This window comes from Miscanthus floridulus, chromosome 1, assembly GCF_019320115.1.
Source record: "Miscanthus floridulus cultivar M001 chromosome 1, ASM1932011v1, whole genome shotgun sequence".
Lineage (NCBI taxonomy): Eukaryota > Viridiplantae > Streptophyta > Magnoliopsida > Poales > Poaceae > Miscanthus > Miscanthus floridulus.
Window position 1 is genome coordinate 38,122,435 of NC_089580.1, and position 10,187 is coordinate 38,132,621.

The window sequence follows — 10,187 nt, forward strand, 5'->3', positions numbered from 1 at the left end:
AAATATTTACTGTGACATAAATTTTAAAAGCGACTAATTGCTTGTTTAGTTCCAAAAAGTGCTACAGTAGCCGTCACATCGAATCTTACGATACGTGCATATAGCATTAAATGTAGACAAAAAAAACTAATTGCACAGTTTGGTTGAAAATTACGAGACGAACGTTTTGAGCCTAATTAGTCCATGATTGAACACTAATTGCCAAATAAAAACGAAAGTAATACGGTAGCCAAATTTTTCAAAAATCACAGACTAAACACGCACTAAAGAACCAAACAGATTTTTTGCTCTACGATTACGATGTGATACTGACTCGATGTGAGTCGCGTCGCATCGATCATGACAGTTTCCAGTTGGGGCCACGGCACAGAGAATCGGGGGAACAGCCAAAACACCAATCAGTGGTGAGTGGTGTGAACTGTGGACTCGACGGAATGCCGACCCGAGAAGTTGACCACAGAACCAGGTGAGCGTGATCCACGGCCGAAGCTCGCAAAGCTCCGGTCCGCCCGATGTCCGGTCTTTTGGCCCATGAGACAAAGCGGAGAGGAGCCCACCACAAGAGGCCCATGGACTCATGACCCCATTGGATCGGTCGCTTGCAGCAAGCTAGTACACGTGAGGCGCTTTGCTTCACTCTTGTAAAAAAAAAAAGATATTTACCTTAATATGGCCTTCAAAAAAATGTGTCTTCCTTCTATAGCCTTTTTTTTCTTGAACTTACCTGTATGGCCCGAAAACGAAAATTCATTCCTTCTATGGCCTTCCGTCAAGTCTATTAGGGTCTTCTGTTAGTTTTCCCACTAGTAGACACGCGAAATGACTAAAATGCCCTTCTGCTTATTTTGATCTGTTTCTCTGTTTCTACAGTAGCACAAGTGGGTGGGGGGAAAACACCGGGCGAGCAAGTATGGAGGAGGGCGCCGACGTGATCTCCGGCCAAGGGCCGTCGCCGGCCTCTCCGCCACCGAATCCACGGCCGACTGGCCCCCCTCACACCCTTGGCCGAGGCCTCTTCCGCCTCGACGAGCTCCAGTCGCTCTCCCTCCCCCATAGCAAAGTCTCCGGCAATGTCCCCACCGAGCTCGCCGGCCTCCCGGCACTCCAGACGCTAGACGTCAACGCCTTCGTCGATGCCATCTCGGAGGTGCGACGGAGAGTGACTGGAGCTCCTCAAGGCGGAAGAGGCCTCGGCCAAGGGTGGGAGGTGGGTCGGCCGGCCATGGATCCAGCAGCGACCCCTGGGCAGAGATCCCGTCGGCGCCCTCCTCCATACTCGCTCGCTTGGTGTTTTCCCCCACCCGCTTGTGCTACGGTAGAAACAGAGAAATATATCAAAATAAGCAGAAGGGCATTTTAGTCATTTTCGCGTGTCTACTAGTTTTTTTTGTCTACTAGTGGGAAAACTAACATAAGACCCTAACAGACATGACGAAAGGCCATAAAAGGAAGAGATTTTCGTCTTTGGGCCATATAGGTAAGTTTAAAAAAAATGAGGCCATAGAAGGAAGACACATTTTTTTGAAGGCCATACAGGTAAATATCTCAAAAAATAGTTACTTCACCGCAAGCTACAGCTTCCAAAGAAGACCTAATCACCTAATGACCATAGTGTTTGCGGCAACATACAGGGTTGTTTGGCTCCCATCCAAACTTTGCCTCGTCATGCATGTTGCTGCCACAAAAAGTTAGTTGTTGTTTGGTTGACGTATTAGTTATGGTAGCCACACATTTTCTAAGGGGGTGTTTGGTTGATGGCCACTGGCCGCCACGCGGCTCGCCACGAGAATCTCCACGCTTGTTTGGTTGGTGACTCGAACAACCTCTTAGTTCTTTCTGTGCTTATCAGTGTGTGGCAGCCTTTTTCTTTGCTATAACTCTTCGGTGGCACCATAGGTTAGGTCGCTGGCATTGGCTAGGAACCAAACAACCTCATAATTTTCTATATTGTTTCCATAGATTACACAAATAACTCTCGGATCGTGCCACTATGCCATCAACCTTGATCTTCAAAAAAGCTTGAGGAGCTATCCATTTGGGAGTAGTCGAGTAGATCACTTGTTCCTTGTTGACTTTGTTTCAAAATCTTCAGTTAACCAAGATAGTTTCAGACCATGAAATAAAACCAAATGTCAGGATAACAGGCTTTGAAATATATCATCATGTAACGTCTCCTTTCGTGCTCCCCTGCTTGCCTCACATGATTAGAGCTTTCTAACACTCCTTTGTAGATAACATTTATTGCATAAAACACAAAACCATATCTCTTCATAATAGCTACAGATTGTTTGGAAGTCATTATGAATCTACGAAAGGAAAACTTGAGTGCTTATTCGTAGATCTTGAAGAAATTAAAGCTAAGAGCACTTTTGTTTCAGGAAGTTATTAAACACGAGGGTAGAGACTCAAATAGTGAGGCACATTATCTTGCTAAAAAGTGTTTGCAATTTAGCTCAGGGAAATGTTGTGGCTCCTTGGTTGTTTGCAATTTAGCTCAAGGAAATAATGTGGCTCCTTGGGCGTCTAGAAAGTCTATATATACCTCAGAGCATTTGTGAATAAATAAGAGCATACCTTACTCTTAGAAAAAACTACACATAGGGCTAAGAACCCTTGGTAATTTTAAGGGGAGGAGCAGATTAGGCAATGGTGACGTGCGATAGATCGGCTAGTGGGCAGCTGGCGGCACACGTGTCAAGCAGCTGCTAGCGGACCTCAGACAACACTAACTCCGTGCTCATCGTTCCTCGTCGCCTGTCAATGTGTAAGAGATATGGGATGGGGTACATGTACTGTCCGTATATATGACCACCATCGAGCTATCGGTTTAGCAACCGTCAAGGGGAGCCCCATAAGGGCTAACGCGGTCGACCAACATGGAGATCAAGCCAAATCGAGACAGGCGTATCTGGACAATAGTTAGGATCAATCTATTGTAACAAACTAAGAACACATTCTGTTAGCCCGAGCGTTCTCTCTGTAACCCTACATCTCCTGCCTATATAAAAGAGGGTAGGGACCTCGGCTCGGGATCCAATCCCCCACCTATTCCATCTACCTCATAGCTAGCAGCAACAGCCCGTGTAGTTGACCATACAAATACAAGAACAATCGCACCACTAGAGTAGGGATTAGCGTGCACCATGCCCCGAACCAGTATAAATCTCTATGTCTCGTGTGCTACCATCTGATTCCATCTACGTGATCATGTTGCTGGATATTACTAGAGCAAAACAATCCGATAGTTGGCGCGCCAGGTAGGGGCCTTTCGCGTTCAGACTAATTTTGTGTTTTAGATGGGAGTCATCTTCAACATCGATGATGAACCAGAGTAGGAGTGGGCAGGCAAGAGTGTCACCTTCGGCAAGCTCGACTTCATCGTCGATTAATTCGGGGACCTGTGTCTTCAGGAACCCGAGCCAACCAAAGAAGGAGAATAGTCCCTCTAGATTCGTGCTTTCACTGCGGGGCTGGAGGAGGTTGTGGACGCTGGACCAAACACCCTTGCGGTATACCTGAAATGCTACGCTCATCTTTTTGTCGAAGAAGGGCGAGAAGGTGAAATCGTCCCCACCTTCCACATCAGCAAAACCCTAGATCTCGACTCCGCTTTGGATTCAATACCCATACCTCACCACCACACCCCTCAGTGGGACACTCTCATAGGCTATGGTGGAACCCACCAAACCTCCTATGGAGGAACACCAGCCATTGGAGCCGACAAACCATGATGACGTCGACGGCACCCCCGATCAACATGATTGGCAGGATGACACCGGTGTATCTAAAATCATCGATCTAGAGACCTTCCACCGTTTTCTCTACAGCTACGACCAGCTACTTGAGAACTCAAACTCCAACGGCGACGGTGATGAGACCATCCCACGAGCGTCGAACATTAACATCGAGTCATCACCGGATAGGCCGCCGAAACTCGAATAGTCCCCATCAATGAAAGAATGAGACCTTTTCCATAACTGGGAAGTGTAATAGGGCAGCGCGGTCGACTACTCGAGCACTGACCCAGCTTTAGGATACTCCCGATCTAAGCTACGCGCTTGCATTTGGTGGCCGATGACCACTGGCAAGAGGGTGTCATTGTCCCTCCCTCGACGAGAAGGGAACCCCCCATAGCCAATAGATTACCAAGCAGTATCACCCAAAGAGAGGGCCGGTACGACCGATCGCACCTCCCAAGCCAAGCAAGGCCAGAAACTCCATGAGTCGGCCTATGAACATAACTGCGCGACTACACCAGTTGTCTTGTCATGTTCTTGTCCACCAAAGGATCTGATTGCTCCCAACTCCCCTATTTCCTGAGGTCAAAGACCTGAATGGATCTGCCCTCATCGACAAAAAGGTCACCTAAGAGCGAGATCGACAGTGAAGGATCACAAGGATGGATCCAATGGTGACTCCTACCCCTAAGAACACAGCCTGGCAGCAAGAACTCAACAAACATCAGGATGACAGTCGATAACCGACAGTTATGTCTAATCCCACTTTATCATTCCATGTTTTTTCTCGTTGCACTACATTCTACGAGAATTGACATATATCCATTTAATATGAGTGTATCGACACCTCTCGGGCACCTCAATGAGGAAATCCTCAAATTACTCGGGGGGCTGGTTGTATCAGACTGACCCAGCTATAACCCTCTATGGTTGTTATGATCAAAGGTTATACTAGCCTACTGTGGCGATCAGAAACTTCAAAGGCCGTCCTATAGACCGCACACCTATTTCTCTTTCCCCTTTTGTCGATCGGAGTCTCTTAGGCCTTGAAATGGTATAAGTGACTTAACAAGACCTTGCGTGGACTCTACCAAGATGTTTCATTTGGTTGAACAATCCCCAGGTAGTTAGTCCAAAAGTTTAAACCAGCATTGAACACTAAAGACAAAGAAAGACGAGAAACAAATGGGTGTGTAGGATACGTTGAGCAAAAGCTTGCTTCAAGCAACATTGCTCCACTCCAAATAAGTTGGGTGAACCACCCAAACTTGGTTGAAATCCATCATGAACCAAAGCTTCAAGTTTTCCCCCTAGATCGGGCGAATCCATGGCCCCATGCCACAAATACCTTCGAGCACCTCGACCCTAAAAATCTCAGAGGATGTCCATGGGTCATAAGGCTAACATCAGCGCAGCTACACCACCCAATAAGCATGCCACCTAAAGTACGACCGTAATCAGTGAATGATGCTCAAGCAAAATACTCGGGGGCCATGTGCAAACGACAATACTTGTCACAGAATCAAAAACGGTCTCGGGATGTTTTCTACCCTATGGGATCATGATAATCGTGATGAGACTCCAACCCATGGGTCTGCCACGCTAACCCACCTGAGCGTTTGAGGGCTACATACTATCACACATAATCACCATGCATAGAGAATCTGATCTATAGAGACATCACATAAACAACAAAGCCCAAACTTTGTTACACCTTCTTTCATAAAGAGGTGCAAAATCTACCCCTAAAGGGGTGTCCTTGATGACCTGCTCTACATCAATAGCAGCGGCAATCGGCTCAGCATAATAGCTAAACTCGTCAATCAACCAGTGAACGTCGACGTCGTCGGGAATCTCGTCCGCCGTTGAGAACCTAGGTGCCACCTTGCGTAAATCCATCTTATGACTAAGATGGAGACAAGCTACAATCACGGCCCCTATGGCTCCATGTCGGACTCCATGGGCAACCACCTCCTGGATCTGCATTGGGAGACAATGGAGCTGATCGGGAACATTGGTCCCTATCAGCAACACCATCGTAATGGCGGTGATCATCGTGTTATGAAGCACCAAGTGACGCTCACTGCTAGACTATGCCAGGGTAGTAGAGGAATGCGCCCAAGCGGCCGCACTATCCCGCTTACGGGTAGCCTCTGCCAACTGCCCGGCCAGATCTTTGCTGGCCCACTGCAACTCCACCACCTCAGCTTGTGCAACAACCAATTGCTCCCAAGCACCTAGGGAGAAAAAAGGAAAGACTCAGAACCATCCCTATCTAGATTGGGCAAATCTCGAAGAAGGTGGGATCAAACTTACCGACGAGCTCTACCTAGGTCACCGCAGCCACGGCCTTGGCCTTGCCGGCCTCCTCATCCATGGCTTTAAGCATCGCCCGTGTGATCAAGACATACTCTCTCAGTCGCCTTTCCTCCTAAGTGACATCGTGAAGGGCTTCACGCGTCACGTCGGCCTCCTGCACCATGGCAAGAACACCTCCCCCGTCGCCGCCCCATCCTGATGGGATTCGCAATGATGACGGAGCACCCCTGTTAGTGGGGGTCTTGGAGCAGGATGCATCGTTGAGACCGCCCTACAATGTATAACTCCCTCAGATCTTCCCTCATGTCAACAAGAATAAGAGATAGATTCATACTTACCCAAGTTGCACCAATGCCTCACAGAGAAGAACAAGACCCTAGAACACGCGCTTCCCGGTAGCTCCCTCCTTGTAACACCTCTGATGTTACAAGCTTGCTTAGCACCTAGGTTAAGGCCTAGAAGAATCTAGCCGAATGGGTTTTTGAATTTTTACAAGTTAAAACACACAGGAAACGAAAAACAATTTATGTAAACAAAAACAAAATATAACGTATGTATAGTGCTTATGTAAAAATGATGAGCAAATAGTGTAGATGGGAATGCAACTTTAATTTTGGAAAGTGAACAATGTTAACTAGTGCTTTTGGGAGCTCAAAAATTGAATCCAAAATTTAAACTAGGACTTTTTGTTAAATCGGCAAGAAGTTTTAATTGTGGTTAAAGTGTCATTTTTAGAGAATAATATTGAGCAAATAGTTAAATAGTGCTTAAATGTTTTGCTCCTATGGGTTAGTATGAAGTATGGACTGTTGTGTGAAATGCTTATTGGTTGAAATTAATAAGGTTTATACATGTTAAAAATTGTGATGAAAGCGCTAATGGTTGTTAGTTCTAACCGGACCTTGCCCTTTTCTAAGTCTAGAAATGATAGTAGACAATACCGTTTTGACATTTAAATCCTAACAAAATTGTTTAAACACAAACTCCATGTTCTTGTACTGTTGGTTGCCTCTAAGCAAGCACTTGAGCATGGTGTAGGATGTAGTTGTGTTGGGTGTCACGTGCCCCTCTTAAAAATTGCCCAAATTTCGTCAAAATGTGTTGTAACTATGTTGTTGGCGCTCTGTTCGTGAACTAGCGTTCAGCGCGACAGACCTATCTTGGTGTATCTCCAACTTCCTCTCTGGTCATCCTCTGGTGGTAGGAATTGCTTCGTTAGCTAGCCGTAAGTGCTGATTTTGGGTTCGTGGACTTGGTTGAGCTTTCGTCGAATTAGTAACTAGATTTCGGTCTGCTTTTAAAAAGCATGCGTGGTGTCGTTCCTAGTCTCTAGGCCTGAGCCCCGCAATCAACACACGAGCACGCCGCTGTTGCCTTGCCGCTCCTAGCCGTGGCCGCTGCTCCACTGGCCAACCTCATTGGCTACCGGCCACACGTTGGGCTGTGTCGACCCCAGCCATCTTTCGTGGGTCTGGGCGATGCTGTTGCTGTGTGGTTACCATGTGCGCGCTATCGGCCAAGCCATGCATGGGTCCATGCCAACGCCATGACAGTCGTCATCTGATCATAGTGGCACCCGTCTCGCCACTCGCTTTACCTACCGTTGCGTCACTACTTGTCTAGGCTGCCTCGTAGCGCTACCATCTCAGCACCGCTGCCCTGTCGCCCTCGCGCCATCGTTGTCTTAGCGCGCTATGCCTGGTGCTCTTGCTTGTCCCATTTTCATCCTTATCCCCTCACTAACCGACTCGCCTCTGTTACGCTCGCATAACCATGTCCCCATGCAGTTGTGTCCTCATCATGTCTTGGCCAGTCTACGTTAGGTCGAGGCCGCAAGCCACGACGTAGTAGTGGTAGCGCACCATCCCCTTCTCAATCCCTAGCTTGGGCTCCCAATCCAATCCCTCATGCCATAAAGTAGTACAATAAGTTAATTAGGCATCCCCTCCTCCTCAAACCCGCCCGAGCACTACCGACCGAAAATTGGGTGTTTTGTTCACCGTCGACCCCGGGTGCCACCGTGACTAGTGGATTAGGGGTAAGTCCCAATCCTAGGGTGAGGATTTAATTGATGGTGTTTCAGGGCTCGGGTTGACCCTCTCGTATTGGTGCTCGCCTTATTTTGGTCAAAATCTTCATCGGTGATGAGGTGACACGTCGGTGTCCATCTCAAAGCAACGTTGTCCCGCTGGCTCGTACGTGGCCAACTCCGCTTGGGCCATCCTCGATGAAACCACCGCATCAACCATGATCCCTGTAAGCCACTATTGTCCATTCGCCCGCCCTTTAGTCCATTAGCCACGCTAGATTACTAGAACGGCCTCGCCACCATTGCAAAACGCATTGCCTCGGTCACCGTCATGGTTGGATGGGCATAGATACCCCTCCGAGTCCCCAACCATCTCCTAGCATAGTAGTGGGAACCCTAGGTGGCGGTCGGCTTCTTTGTGGATTCATTAGGGGCTCCTGGTGCCAGCGTGGTCATCGCGTGCCAGCAGGTGTCGCGCCGTCATGTGTTGGGCTGCCAGGGGCACACACGCTCCAATTAGGATAAACCCAAGGGGTTAAGCGTGAATGTCAGAGAGAGGTATAAATTGGGTTTGGACTTAGGGTGGATTTGCTAGAAATACCGGGTCTCTTTTGCATTAAAGCCACGCGCGTTCAGATGCAAAATAGATCTAAAATTTTTTGGTGTTCTCCATAGATATAAAATTTTTCCCGTTTTGAGTTCGGATGCAAAAGTTATGACTGTTTTAAGGAAGTTGCTCGAATAAGGGTTTTAGTGTAAACAAGATGTAAACCGATGGTGATACGGAATAGCGGCGGGTGGAGGGATCAACACAAACTAGAAAAGAACATAATCTAAACCAGCAATAAGACTTTGACCTAGGATACAAACTCAACAAAGCGGACTCTGAAACTAAAATATGCAAAGGCTATGGCGCGGAAGGTTCTAGGACAGGAAAAACGAGTATGGCACTGGACTATGGGATGAATGCAAAACACTCAAACGAGGGAATAAATGTGAACCTGACGGTATACCTTAGCTCTGATTACCACTTAATGGAGACAAGGATCCTGATCTTCCATCAGGTGATGGTAACTGCTCTTTTCTACATTGTCCTGCAAAAGGTTAGGCATAGTAGGAGGAATAACAACAGACTCTTCCTCTAAATGGTGCACCTCATCATATAAAGTCAAAATAGGAGGTGGATTAACAAAGGTTTCTCGCATAAGAAGTTTCATATCATTCCAAGTTTGAGGCTTATCAGAAGGATCTAAAGACTCCCACCAAGATAAAGCAGAATGTAGCAAAATACTTGCTGCATTTTTTACCTTTCTCCTTGGACATATAAAGCGAGTAGCAAATATGTCATCGATGGTAATTTCCCACTCCATGTACTCATCAGCACCTATACCATCATAAGTCGGTGGATATGAACAACCTATCATTGTAAACATAAAAACAAGGAACAAATGGTGAAAGTTATCCCTACCAAATGACTACGTGGTTGCAGTGGTGTCACTTTTCACAACAAGTGGAAGCGTCTTACCAAGCTCTTATAAAGTTCTTACCAACGCAAGCAGTGGTGGTACAACCGGCGGCTGGTTCGTGATACCTATGAGGCAGTGGTACCGAGATTGCAAGGGTCTTTTTCTGTACCGATCTGAAGTATATGTGGAGCTTGGGAGGCACTGAAAGCATCTAGGCCCCTAGTTGGATTTCGGTGATTAATGTCAATACAAGATTACTATGACTAACGTGTGTTTTGCAGAGGCAATTAAGTTAGGTCATGGTAATGGAGATCGATTAGGCAATCGAAGTTGTCATGCCCCTACGATGGAAATCGTTTTGGTTTTTAAAGGATGGATGACAAGGTTAAGGATAACTAGTTCTAAGTGTCGATTGGAGTTGGAGAGACACTTAGAGTAGTTTAGGACTTTGTTTTTCCTTTGGTCGTACTATGAAGGGGGGTATGAACGGGTAGCTTGACCTAGTTGAGTCTAGTGAGTTAGGTGTGGTGCACACGTGTTTAAACTAGCTCTAGGTAGCTCCTATGAATGCCTAAGATCCTATGGAGCAAACTTTATTCACATATGTTCGAATGTTGGAAGTGAATGGAGGGTCAA